The 13,489-nt window shown below is 45.9% G+C and overlaps 1 long non-coding RNA gene across 1 annotated transcript in view; it reads left to right on the top strand.

Moving 5' to 3' along the window:
- The window catches only part of LOC131277590 (uncharacterized), a 77,172-nt gene that overhangs the window by 26,021 nt on the left and 37,662 nt on the right, over positions 1 to 13,489 (top strand). The window contains exon 2 of the long non-coding RNA XR_009184731.2: positions 5,069 to 5,190. This is a non-coding gene — a long non-coding RNA (uncharacterized lncRNA). The remainder of the gene's footprint in view (positions 1 to 5,068; positions 5,191 to 13,489) is intronic.

Genomic DNA, 13,489 nt, shown 5'->3' with positions numbered 1-13,489 from the left:
CTCTGAGCAGAGGAAAGTTGATGGGACCCTACCCTTCTTTCATACATGAGAGGTTTAAAGAGTCCCCTCAAATACCGGCTGGTGAATGACAGAATAAAAAAGCTGTAAGTGTTAAATGACATATTTCCAGCAGCCACCTGCAGTTGTTGACTCTCTTATTGCTGCCTGTCACATACTTTTCCACCATCAGTGGTGTCCCATGTGAGCAGATTCCACTTCAGGTTATCCCAAGTGAGTATTTTATCCATATCTTTGAATATATTTTTACCTGTCTTGCAGTAATCTTTTGTAATACATTCTGTATGATCTAGGCATAGAGGGTGATTTTCCACCAGCTTGACCTTGGCAGGAAACACCAAGCTCATCTTTTAGAAGTTCAACTGAGCAGTCTGTTCTCAACAGGAGCAAGCCCCTTATAATCTTTGCCTTCATTTCCCTCCATTTGAAACAATTTTCAGTATATGTAGCAGTTTGCTATGGTTATGAATTCCAAAAACTGTTATTGGAGTGTGCTCATCATTGGGTCTGTACTGGGGATAGACTAAGCAATGAGGGGGGCTTTGATTAGGCCATGTCACTAGGACATGGAGCCCCATCCCATGGGCAGTGGTGACTGGCAGAGAAAAGGCATGGCAAAGGACAGAGTTGAGGAATCTTGAAGTTGGAGCTTGATGCTGAAGCCTTAGCTGAAACTAAGCTCAGAGAGGAAAGAGAAGCAAACCCATCAAGATGTTACTTGAGGCAAGGGAAGAACACAGAGGAATAGAAACTGCTCCTTAGACATGGCAGAATACCCGGGGTGAGTGAGAAACACAGTCCTTCACCTGATTGTCTCCAGCTGACCTTGTGGAGAGAGGCAAAGCCTAGAGAGCATCATAGTCTACAGCTGCCCTTGTGGAGCAAACAGAGGAGCTTAGCCCATAAAGAAGCAAGACTTGGGAAGAGAGGAAGCCAGGATGCCTGCACCCTGGCTGATGATGCCAGTCATTTTGTTCCAAGACTTTGTCAAGGGAAGTAACTTAGGCATTACAGCCTGGTATCTGTAAGCTCCTATGAGAAAGAAATACCTTCAGTGGAGCCTAGCAGGCTTGTGGAATTGTGCATCAGCACCCCTTTGGATGATTAGTACAGCACACAACTCTGTCATCTTGTTGACATTCACAATCCTGTGCTATTTTCATTTCCCACCATTTCCAGGCATGTTCCATCAGGCAAAACTGAAATTTTTTACTGTTGATGCCTACCCCGAGTCCGTGTGCTAATAGATATTTTGTCCCTGTGGAGTTCACCATTTACCCAGCTGATTTCAGTGCACTTCTGCAGTGCTATTCCTTGTGCTGACTTCAGTTAGCACAGTGCTTTCATGGTTTGTCCATATTTCAGCTCTTTGGAGAACTGCATTCCTTTTTATAGCTGTACAGTTCTCTGTTGCCTATATATACCATTTAGTTTATTCATTCATTGATGGACATTGGAGTTACTTTCACTTTTGGATATGGCAAATAAAGACACTAAAATCATTCCTGGATAACGTTTTGTTTGAATACCTATTTTGACCTTTCAGTATAAAAGTAGGAGTGTAACTGCTAGGTCGTATGGAAATTCTGTGGCTAACTAATTGAGGCATCAACAAACTGGAATCCAAGGTGGCTTCACCGTTTTAACTTTCTCTCTGCAATGTGTGACAGTTTTGATTACACTACATCTACTTCAGTAGTTATCCAACATTTTTTTAAAGATTTTATTTATTTATTTATTTCTCTCCCCTTCCCCCCCACCCCAGTTGTCTGTTCTTTGTGTCTATTTGCTGCCTCTTCTTTGTCCATGTCATCTTGTGTCATTTCTCCGTGTGGACTGTGCCATTCCTGGGCAGGCTGCACTTTCTTTCACGCTGGGTGGCTCTCCTTAGGGGGTGCACTCCTTGTGCGTGGGGCTCCCCTACACAGGGGACACCCCTGAGTGGCAGGGCACTCCTTGTGTGCATCAGCACTGCACATGGGTCAGCTGTACACGGATCAAGGAGGCCCGGGGTTTGAACCGTGGACCTCCCATGTGGTAGACGAATGCCCTAACCACTGGGCCAAGTCCGCCACCCTATCCAACATTTTTAAAGAAGGGGTAGCACTTCCTTTGTTATTTGTAGTTTCCTGTTGTCTCAGGATGTTTAGTACCTTCTCATATGCTTATTTCTCATTAGTATATCTTCTTTGGAAAAGGTCCAGTCACCTGCCCCTATTTTAATGGTGGTATTTCTCCTTTTATTCTTGACTTTCAGTAGCTTATAGGCTTGGCATATTAAACTCCCATCACACAGATGATGTTCAAGTGTTTTGGCCCTACTTCAGGAAATTTTCTTTTTCCTTTCTTAATAATGGACTTTCATGCAGAAAAGTTTTTAAATCTGATGAGTCTTTTCTTCTGATTTAGGGAAAAGTCTTTCCTTCTTGAGCAGGTCTTTTCATCTTAACAGCTGGTTTTTTGTCAATACCCTTTATCATATGGATGAAGATGCCATCTCCTCCTACCTTTCTGAATGTTTCCTTAACATGAACGGGTGTGGGAATTTTTCAAAAGCATTTTCTGAGTCAATTGAGGGGATCATGTGGCTTGTATCTTTCATCTATAAATGTGGTCAGTGCCATACTTGATTTTTTCCTTTTAATTGTGGAAAAACATTCATAGCATAAAAATCATTTTAATCATTGTAAGTGGGACACATGGTGACATTGATTGAGTTCATTGATAATATTTTGTAGCTTTCACCACTATATTCAGACCCTTTCCATCATCCCAACCAGACTTCATGCCCCTTTAGCAATAACTCCCAACTCCCTTCCTTTACAACTCCTCTTCTGAATGAGGCTGTTATGAATAATAGCATAGATGTATTTGGTTGAGACCCTACTTTCATTCCTTTGGTGTGTATACTTAGGAGTGGAATTGCCAACTGCTATGGTAATTCTGTGTTTAACTTTTAGGCATCAGCATTTTAAATTCCTATTCATAGTGTTTAAGGGTTCCATTTTCCACATCTTTTCAACCATTTTTTTCCCTAACAACAGCTTTCAAGAGTGTGTGTAGAAAGTAGTGCCTCATTTTTATCTTTGGTATCTTATTTGTATTTCTCTAATGGCTAATGATGTTGAGCATCTGTTTATGTACTTTTCAGTCATTTGTATGTATTCTAGGCATATATGTCTATTCAGGCCCTTTTCCCATTTATTGCTGTGGCTCTTTGTGCTTTGGTAGAGTTACAGTAATTCTCCTTGTTCTCCTTGTGTTCTATACATTATGCTATTAGCAGAAATAGGGATTCCAAATATTTTCTTTCTGTTTTTGGTTTTCTTTTTTACTTTATTTGAAAAGTAGTATAGTAGTAATATGTCACTAAGTAGAGATGAGGGTTCATGATTCAGGATTAGGTCCTTTTTCTGGTCCAGTGCTTACATTTCAGGTTCAAGCCACCTTCTCCCTCTGTGGTCCCCAGGAGCTTGCCTAAGAGGGTCAAGGTTGTGAGAGGAGCTGAAAATGAAAGAGTGGCAGGGCTGCTGGGGAAAAGCAGGGTTGCAGACTTGTCCAATGTCCTGTTGCTGGGGAGAGCTTGTATGCCTTGCTCAGGATGAAGTGCTCCCCCAAAGTGCTCTCACTCATAGAGCTCTTCCCCCCCTGGGAACACTGGACCCTTCTGGCAGAAGGCCTGGCCTTTTGGGAAGTTCTCTATGACCTACATCACTTCAGGTGGCAATTTGCAGACTAATTTTCAGCCAAAGTGCAAGAAGAGGCATGTGTAGGGAGGTCCCATCTGAATCCAACTCCATCACCTTCAGGAGCACATATTCCAAAGTAGGGCCCACTGGCAGGGCACTGAAGCTCAGAACCACCTGCCATCAATGTAGACCTGTGTGTCCCCACAGCCTTCAGGAGCACCTGTACCTGGGGCTTTATCTACTCAGCCACTCCTCGGCGAGAAGGTAGTCTGCTTTAGTTTGGAAATCTTGGCAATATACATGTTGAATCGCCTGCTATGGTGGCTTTGAACAACAAGCAGTAGGAAAATCACCTGGTTGCATTGCGTGCTCTGGCCAAGAAAAATGTGCTTCCGGTTTTTATTTTATTTTATTTTTTCAGAAACTGATCATTATTACTCAAGTCAATGCCAAAGCAACCCATACAACCACTTTTGACGGTCATGATGGCTTCTTATAATGTACCTTGTACACGGAACACAAGGACCTGTAATCCCACTTGACCGTAGTGACTCAAGAGAGCAGAAATTATTTCCACTGAAAAGTCTCACAACCAGATGTAAACAGCTTCGTTTTGGGCCCCCCAAACCTGGAGAAAAGAAAAATGTTCATTAATACTGTACCAAAAAGCAGGGTGAGAAGAGAAAAGGCAGGCTCATTTCTAAGAGTCAGATAGGTCCTCAGGGGCCCCTCTCATCCCAGGAAAGAAACACAGAGAAAGAGAGGTAATTGACAAGGAACAGGAAAGTCTCTGAGCCTCTCCTCTCTGGGGGACAGGCCTCTGGGGGTGGGGGTCAGGGTGGGGGGGAGGGGCTGGCTGGCAGGGAGCCAAGGCAGGAGCCCTCAGGCAACCAGTGGAAAAGGCCAGGTTTTCAGTTAAAAAAGATGGAGGTGATACAATTGGAGACAGCATGTCTGTGACCATTGCCATGGGAGAGACCTGCAGGGCAATGCCAGCCCTAGGTAGGCCCATTTGACCAGGCCTTGGAACTTTGGTTGGCAAGGAATCCCCCTCTGAAAAGTGACCTGGCAGCCTGGCCCAACCCAGACTCTTAGCTTGGACCAGGTGAGCTATCTGATGGAGAGAGGTTCTCACATCAGTCACAGATCTGGCTCAGGGGTCCCCTACTGCCCCTTCTTCAAGGGTCCTTGCCCCTCTTCCTGCCTTCAAATCCAGCCCCTGCCCTCCAGGAAGTGTGAGGAAGGAACATTTCTTATCCAACGTGGCACCTAGTGGTGGCATTTGGCTCTGGCTTTCTGCAATGGAGTAGCTTTCTTGTTCATGTTTCTTCTTCTGTCTCTTTTGTTTCCATGATACATAGATTAGAAAACAACAGTACAAGACACAATAGAAGAGGTTCTCTTCAACCCCAGGCTCCACTCAACAGACTCCTTCCACGTCAGTGATCTCTTTTATCACTGTGGGGCCTACTCATGGCATGTGGTGAGTACATTTTGGAACACTGCTCCCCTGCAATGCATTAGTTTCCATGGCACTTGACACATTCCCCAGTCCATTCAGTGGGTTTCAGCAGGATGTATAATGGCCACATCTGTCCTGGAACTATCATGGGGGACAAGTCCAAGTCGAGAAAATGCCCCCACATCGCAACTCTCTTGGCACTCCCTGCTGTAGGCAATGCCTGTGGCCAATGTTTCCAAAGCAAGGAGGTGGGATAGGGGTGGGGCAACTCTGATGTGTGCAGGGGCATGGAGGCCTACATGCCAGGGAGGAGGTGGGTACAGCCACCCCAGCTTGTGGGGCACTGGTGGCTTAGTCTGGGCTTGGCAGGCACCAGAGTGAAGGATAGCAGGAATGAGAGGAATTAATAGAACCGGTTCCTTTAAGTGAGTTCCAAGTCAGTGTCCTTTATCTGTGATTTGCTTGCAAATGTGCATTTCCAAATGCTGGCTTGGAGACTCAGATAAGAGGAATGTTCATGGGACCCTATCCTTTAATACATGAGAGGTTTAAAGAGTTCGCTCCAATACCATCTTGTGAATAATGGGATAAAAAAGCTGTAGGTGTTAAATGACTTACATTTACAGGAGCCACCTGCTTTGTCTGAATCTCTTTTGGCTGCCTGTCACAACTTTTCCACAATCAGAGCTGTCCCATATGAGCAGATTCCACTTCAGGTATTCCCAAGTTAGTGTTTTATCCATATCTTTCAATATATTCTTACCTGTCTTGCAGTAATCTTTGTAATACCTTCTGTGCAATCTATGCATAGAGGGTGATTTTCCACCTGTTTGACCTTGGCAGGAAGCCCCGAGCTCTTCTTTGATAAGCTCAACTGAGCAGTCTGTCCTTAACAGGAGCAAGCCCCTTATAATCTGTTGCCTTCATTTCCCTCCACTTGAACCAATTTTCATTATATGTAGAAGTTCGTTATTGTGATGAATTCCAAAAACCGATATCAGAATGTGTTTGCCATCTGATCTGAACCTGGGAAAGACTAAGGTATGAGGAGGGCTTTGATTGGGCCACATCACTAGGACATGGAGGCCCCATCCTGTGGGCAGTGGTGACTGGCAGAGAAAAGGCATGGCAAAGGACAGAGTTAAAGTTAGAGTTTGATGCTGAAGCCTTAGCTGGAATCCCAGGAAGTCAGCTCAGAGAGGAAAGAGAAGCAAGCCTCAGGAAGACAGGACTTGAGGCAGGGGAAGAACACAGAGGAATAGAAACAGCTCCTTCGACGTGCCAGAATCCCCACGGTGAGCAAGAAGCAGAACCCTTCACCTGATTGTTTTCAGCTGACCTTGTGCAGCCAGGCAACGCCTAGAGAACCTCATAGCCTACAGCTGCCCTTGTGGAGCAAACAGGTGCTTAGCCCAGAGAGAAGCAAGACCTGGGAAGAGAGGAAGCCAGGAAGCCTGCACCCTGGCTGATGTTGCCAGTCCTCTTGCTCCAACACGTGGGAGAAGACTTTGTCAAGGGAAGTATCTTAGGCATTACGGCCTGGTATCTGTAACCTCCTACTGGATATCAATACCCCTTGTGGGAACTAGCAGGCTTGTGGAATTGTGCATCAGCACCCCTTTGGCTGACTAGTACAGCACACAACACTGTCATCTTGTTAACCTTCACAATGCTGTGCTCTTTTCCCCTTCCACCATTACCAGACATGTCCCATCATGCAAAACGGAAATCCTTTACTGCCTGTCGCCTGCCCCAAGTCCGTGTGGTCATCGATATTTGTCTCTGTGGAGTTCACCATTTACCCAGCTGCTTTCAGTGCAGTTCTGCAGTGCTTTTCCTTGTGCTTACTTCAGTTCGCACAGCGCTTTCACGGTTCATCCATATTTCAGCTCTTTACAGAACTGCCTTCCTTTTTACAGCTCTAGAGTTCTCTGTTGCCTCTGTATACCATTTAGTTGATTCATTCGTTGATGGACATTTGAGTTGCTTCCATGTTTGACTATTGTGAGTAAAGACACTGACATCATTCTTGGGTAATATTTGGTTTGAATACCTCTTTTGATCTTTCCGTGTAAAAGTCGGAGTGCAACTGCTAAGTCCTGTGGAAATTCTATGTTTAACTAATTGAGGCATCACCAACTTGGAGTCCACGGTGGCTTCACTGTTGTTTCATCTTTCTCTCTGCAATGTGTGAGGGTTTTGATGACTCTATATCCACTTCAGTGGTTATCCAACATGTTTTAAGGAAGCGGTAGCACTTCCTTTGTTATTTGTATTTCCCTGATGTCTCGGGATGTTTAGCACCTTCTCGGGTGCTTCTTTCTCAGTAGTGTATCTCCTTTGGAAAAGGTCCAGTCACCTGCCCCTATTTTTAATGGCAGCATTTCTCCTTTTATTTGTGACTTTCAGTAGCCTACAGGCTTGCCCTATTAAACTCTTACCACACACCTGATGATCAGGTATTTTGTCCCTTCTTCAGGAAATTCCCTCTCTCCTTTCTTGATAATGGACTTTCCTGCAGAAAAGCTGTTAGGTCTGCTGAGCCTGTTCTTGTGATCTTAGGGAAAAGTCTTTCCTTCTTGAGCAGGTCTTTTCATCTTGACAGCTGGGGATCATGTGGCTTGTATCTTTCATTCTATAAATGTGGTCATGACCATACTTGATTTTTTCCTTCCAATTGTGGAAAAACATTCCTAGCATAAAAATCATTTTAATCCTTGTGAGTGGGACACGTGGTGACATCAATTGAGTTCTATGAAAATATTGGGTAGCTTTGACTGCTCTATTCGGACTCCTTTCATCGTCCCACCCAGACCTCATCCCCCTTTAGCAATAACTCCCAGTTTCTTCCCTTTGCAACTCCTCTCCTGAATGATGCTGTCATGAATATTGGCATACAGATAGCTGGTTGAGGACCTGCCTTCAGTCTTTGGTGTGTATACCTAGGGGTGGAATTGCCAGCTCCCATGGTAATTCTGTGTGTAACTTTCTGGCTGCAGCATTTTAATTTCCCCACCTGTAGTGGCCAAGGGGCCCGTTTTTCCACACCTTCTCAGCCATTTTCCCCCTGACAACAGCATTCAAGCATGTGGGTAGTAAGTAGCACCTCATCTTTATCTTTGGTATCTTATTTGCATTTCTCTCATGGCTAATGATGGTGGGCATCTGTGTAAGTGCTTTTCAGTCATTTGTATGTGTTCTTGGCAGCTTTGTCTATTCAAGCTCTTTTCCCATTTATGGCTGCGGCTGTTTGTGCTTTCGTGGAGTTACAGTCATTCTCTTCATGGCCTGTACATTACGCTCTTAGCAGAAATAGGGTCTCCAAATACCTTCTTTTCCTCTTCAGTTTTCTTTTTCTACTTTATTGGAAAAGTAGTGTAGAAGTAACTTGTCATTAGGTAGAGATGAGGGTTCACGATTGGGGCTTAGGTCCTTTTTCTGGGCTAGGGCTTTCGTTTCAGAATAGAGCCACCTTCTGGCTCTGTGGTCACCATGAGCTTGCCTAAGAGGGTCCAGGTTGTGGGAGGAGCTGACAGTGAAGGGGTGGCGGGGTGTTGGGGAAGAGCGGGGTTGCAGACTTCTCCATGTCCTCTTGCTGGGCAGAGCATGGATGCCGTGCTCAGGATGGAGTGCTCCCACACAGTGCTTTTCATTGGAGAGCTCTTCCCCTCCTGGCAGAAGGCGTGGCCTTTTGGGAAGTGCTCTAGGCCTTTGCGTGGCTTCAGCTGGCAATCTGCCAATGAGGCCCTGGGAAACTTCTGTCACACTTCGAAAGCCATGATCTTCCAACCAGGTGGACTTTCCCATGCGATGTAGCCCAGTCCCCTTTTCTGTGGCCCTCAGCTGAGGGCATATGATACTGCCTGACATTTTCTAATGTTCATGTTGACTGATGGAAAATGCTCCAGTCTGGCCTGTTCTTCCCCCAGCTGGGTGGCAGGCCTTGTAGGGATTCTGGTTGCTGCTCCTTGGTTTTATGAACACCTCAGAACAAGGTCAAATCTTCTCAGTGCCTCAGGCTCTTAGCAACACGCCCAGAGCCTGGGGCAAGACATCCAGGTTTGCTTATGGGGAATTCCTGGGGTTGCTGGGTAGATTGCCTTTTGCAAGTTGTTAAAGTCCTGATCCAGTCACCTGGACCAGGCCCAGGGAACAGAAGGGGCAGGTGGAGGCCTTTCCAGGCACAGGCCTATGCTCCCTTTTCAGTGTGCCTTTGGGAAATGGCAGCAGCCCTTGGCAGGCAGGGAGGTGTAGCTAGGAGGGTCTTCTGGTCGCCAGCTGCTCCTGACCCAGAAAACGGTGTCCTCACAGTTTCCCTCCTGCAGGTAGATGAAATGGCTCACTTCAGCGCCCGGCATCTCGGTGAAGCTGCCGTGAGAGGGGAATGGGCTGGGGGTCACGTAGACTCTGCATGTAGGAGGTTGTCGGCAGGGTGACAGTGCTCAGTGGACCTTTCCCAGGCCTCTGGGCTGCAGCAGACCCTGCAGAAGCTGGTGAGGAGGCCTTGCCCCCTTAGCTGTCCAGGCTTGGAGGAGATTCCTCCTCAGCAGCACACCCCTGGCTGGGTCAGTCTAGGGCAGGTGGTCCTGCACCATGTTGGTGAGGCCCTCCTGGGCTGCTCCCACCTCTTTGCAGGCAGCAACTCTTCTTCAGCCTCTTCTCACTACTTCCCCTCCATCTGAGCAGGCCTCCCTTGTTCTAAGGGCTGTTGGCAAGGACAGCCAGCCTGAAGCAGTCACAGCACGTATGGGCTTAGTTGGAGCCCATCAGAAGGCCTGGCACTTGGGGCCGAAGGGCTGAGCAGTGAGGAGCACAGGTCATCCAGCCGCTGACCTGCTGGGAGTTGGTAACCACGGAGTCTGTTGGTGGGCTGAGGGACGGGGGTGACTGCTGTGCCAAAGGGAGAGAGAGGTTTAGTGCCCAGTGGCTGCAGGTGCTGGTGGTGCTTGCAGCCTCAGGGAATTATGGGAAGCCACTGTCATGCTGCCCTGCTGCCCTGAGTGCTGAAGGGCTGACTGGGACAGAGCTGCCCCCATTTCTCTGGCAGTATCTGCCCTGAGGCCCAGGTCAGCCCAAGGTGTGCCCCGAGGCCTCCCACCTCACAGGGTAGAGCCTCCACACCTCTCCTCATCCTCATTGTTCTCCTTAGCCCCAGGCTGCTCCAGCCTGTCTGAGGGAGAGGGTTGGAGGTTTGGTGCCCTGAAGAGGCAGGTTCCAGGAACACTGGGACATGGAGGCAGGTGGGCAGCAGTGGTGCCAAGTGAACAGTTGGGAAGGTGGCAGTCACCACCGTGTGGCTCACCCACCAGGCTGAGGGACTCGGCTGATGGGGAGAGACAGAGCTCCCCTGGTTTCCCTGTCCATGGCCACCTGAGCATGCATAACTTAATGCAAGGCAGGGCCCTCCAGCCTCCCTGCTTTATCAGTCAGATCTCCACCCCTGACATCTCACATTCAGCATCTCTGTGCTTTCTCTCTGGCTGCTTTCCTACCTTCGAATATACTCAGGATTCTGCCGCGTCCACCTGGGTCCAAGCCTCAGCTCTTTTTAGGTTATACCATCCTTTGAGTAGATGGCACACGGTGCCGAGTATTCAAATGTCAGCATTTTCAAAAAATATGATTTTGCCAGCAGGTACTACGTGAAATTAAAACATGAACCACAACATTTTTATTGACAAAAACTCAGATCTAATCATGAGAGCTGAGTATAATCCTTTGTATGACTGGGCTTATAATGGCAGGAGTGGATACCCCCCATTGCGCCCAAGCAAGCTTCTGAGTCAGTGTTATTTATCTGCAAATTGCTTGCAAATATGCATCACCTAATGCTGGTTTGTTGCCTCAGAGGGCCAAATGGTCCTTTGTTTTAGTACTCAATAAGTTTGTATTAATATATATCTTCCACATCTTAGATAAGCTTAGATAAGACAGAGATTATATGTGAAGACATGAATAGACCCCCCCATCCATAGCCTACATCAGTATGAGTAAAAAGTTCATGTAAATACTTAAAGAGTGTATAGAATTCCTGCAAATTTAATAGTGTTTTACCATATTAGATAAAATTATAATGTGGTTATCATTTTAATTATTATTAAAAATAGTATGTGTCACCAAACAACCTCTTATCATAAATTAAATAATACCACTGCTGTATGCCACAGCCCCAAATATTGTTAGTTTGTTTGAAGAAATTAATATTCACTTATATTATTATTTACTTTTTAAAAAAACTTACTAATATCTTCTTAGGGAAATCAAGTCAGCCCACATTCTCCTATCTGCAGAAAAGTCAACAATGGTCTTTTGCAGTTCCTCCCCAAGGCTGTGTGCATAGCTCAACCATCTGTCCTGGCCTGGTAACAAAAAAACCTGAGAAGAGGCAAAGTGGTTCCACCAAAAAAGTGAACATCATGAGTACCAAACCTTCTGGTGCCTAGCCCAGCAGTTCCTGTTGCCTGTTTCCTACCAACAACTCATAAACATCATCCATGAGTGTTCTTCATGCTCACTTCAGTGACTATGACATTGGTTCCCTCCTGGTCTTGAAAGGGATGAGCCCTCAGCAGCATGCTACAAACCCTCTGGGGAATAATACAACAAGAAACCACCCAAGCTATATTCAGTACTTTGCAAAACCAAAGAGGGGGAAATATGTAGTTATGGTTGGAGGTTAAAATACTTCATTGAGAACTGTGGCAATTGGTAGCTGCCACACATCATATTATTCTCATTACAGATCCTGGAACTGCAAACTAGCAGTTTGAGCCTACTTACAGACTTCAGGCCTGTGTGCCTCCTTATGTTATTATAGAAGGAACTGTTAATATTACTGTTGGAGAAAAATGGCATTCACTGGGACATGGAGACTGATTGACCACAGGCAGAAAAATAATTTATTGAGAAGCTCTCCCAATGGAGGGGGTCTGAAAAACAGACTTCAGCCCCCCCCCCCGACCAACATGGTGGGGGTCTGAAGAGAGGCTTCAGTGCAATTCTGGAAGGGGGGGGGGACTTGAATTTATACAGAACTTTCCTAGGAGGGGAATCGATAGTTCATGGGAGGGGGATTGAGGGTCTAAGTGCGGTAGTGGGAAAGGGTTGAGGGAGTTTACGGCTTTTTGGAATGCTGCAGGAGCAGATTTTTTTTTTCATCTGTAGGTATTAAAAGATATGTAAATATTGAAGACTTCCATCTCCCTCTCCCTCTGATATGCAGGTAGAGATAGTAAAGATCTCCATCTACCTCTGATTTGCAGATGGTGAAGATCTCTATCTCCCTTTATTCCTGTCTCTATGAGATTTCTTTAACCTGTGGGAAAGTGCCATGCTATGCCCTCAGACCCAGGGGAGGGGGTTTGCCTTTTCCCAATGCATATCAGGGGAAATTGAGCTACAGTGTGTTAATTATTGCAAATCTCTAACATTCCTAATTCTTTGTTTATATATATATATGTTGTTTATATATATATATATATGGGAAGGATCAGAGGGTGAGGGGATTTGGGGTGTTGGTTCTGTCTGGCTACTTCCTGCTGTCAAGGGGCAGAGAAAAGAAGTTCTCATCCATCCTGTATAGTAGGCTGTGGTTTTAGGTCCCATAGGCATTGACATTGTTGTTCATGTAGCAGAGAGACACCATTTACATATTCCTGGGTTATTGACTGTATGATTTGGTGTATGAATTGGACAAGAAGCTGTAAGAGACAAGGATCAAAAAGAAGCAGCAGGGAAACAGACTTGGCCCAGTGGTTAGGGCGTCTGTCTACCACATGGGAGGTCCACGGTTCAAACCCCGGGCCTCCTTGACTCATGTGGAGCTGGCCCATGTGCAGTGCTGATGCACGCAAGAAGTGCCGCACCATGCAGGGGTGTACCCCGCATAGGGGAGCCCCACGCACAAGGAGTGCACCGGTAAGGAGAGCTGCCCAGCGTGAAAGAAAGTGCAGCCTGTTCAGGAATGGCACCGCCCACACTTCCTGTGCCGCACACAACAACAGAAGTGGACAAAGAAACAAGACGCAGCAAATAGACACAGAGAACAGACAACTGGGGGAGGGGGGTGGAATTAAATAAAGAAAATAAATAAATTTTTTAAAAAAAGCAGCAGCAGCAATACTGTTAATAATGATGTTATAAGGGTAAAAGGGGTGATTTTATGAATGAAGAAAAATAAAAAAGGAATGAGGATAGCCGTGATTGATTTTCATAGTTATTATTTTGGATTTTCTGAATGATTTCTATATTTTTCTTAGGATTTTAAGATTTTCTTTTACCTGACCAGTTCTGTTAATGTAAAAACAACAAGTTTCATTTA

This window comes from Dasypus novemcinctus, unplaced genomic scaffold (assembly GCF_030445035.2).
Source record: "Dasypus novemcinctus isolate mDasNov1 unplaced genomic scaffold, mDasNov1.1.hap2 scaffold_167, whole genome shotgun sequence".
Lineage (NCBI taxonomy): Eukaryota > Metazoa > Chordata > Mammalia > Cingulata > Dasypodidae > Dasypus > Dasypus novemcinctus.
Note: the sequence above shows the minus strand (reverse complement) of the source record. Positions and strands in the feature narration are given on the sequence as shown.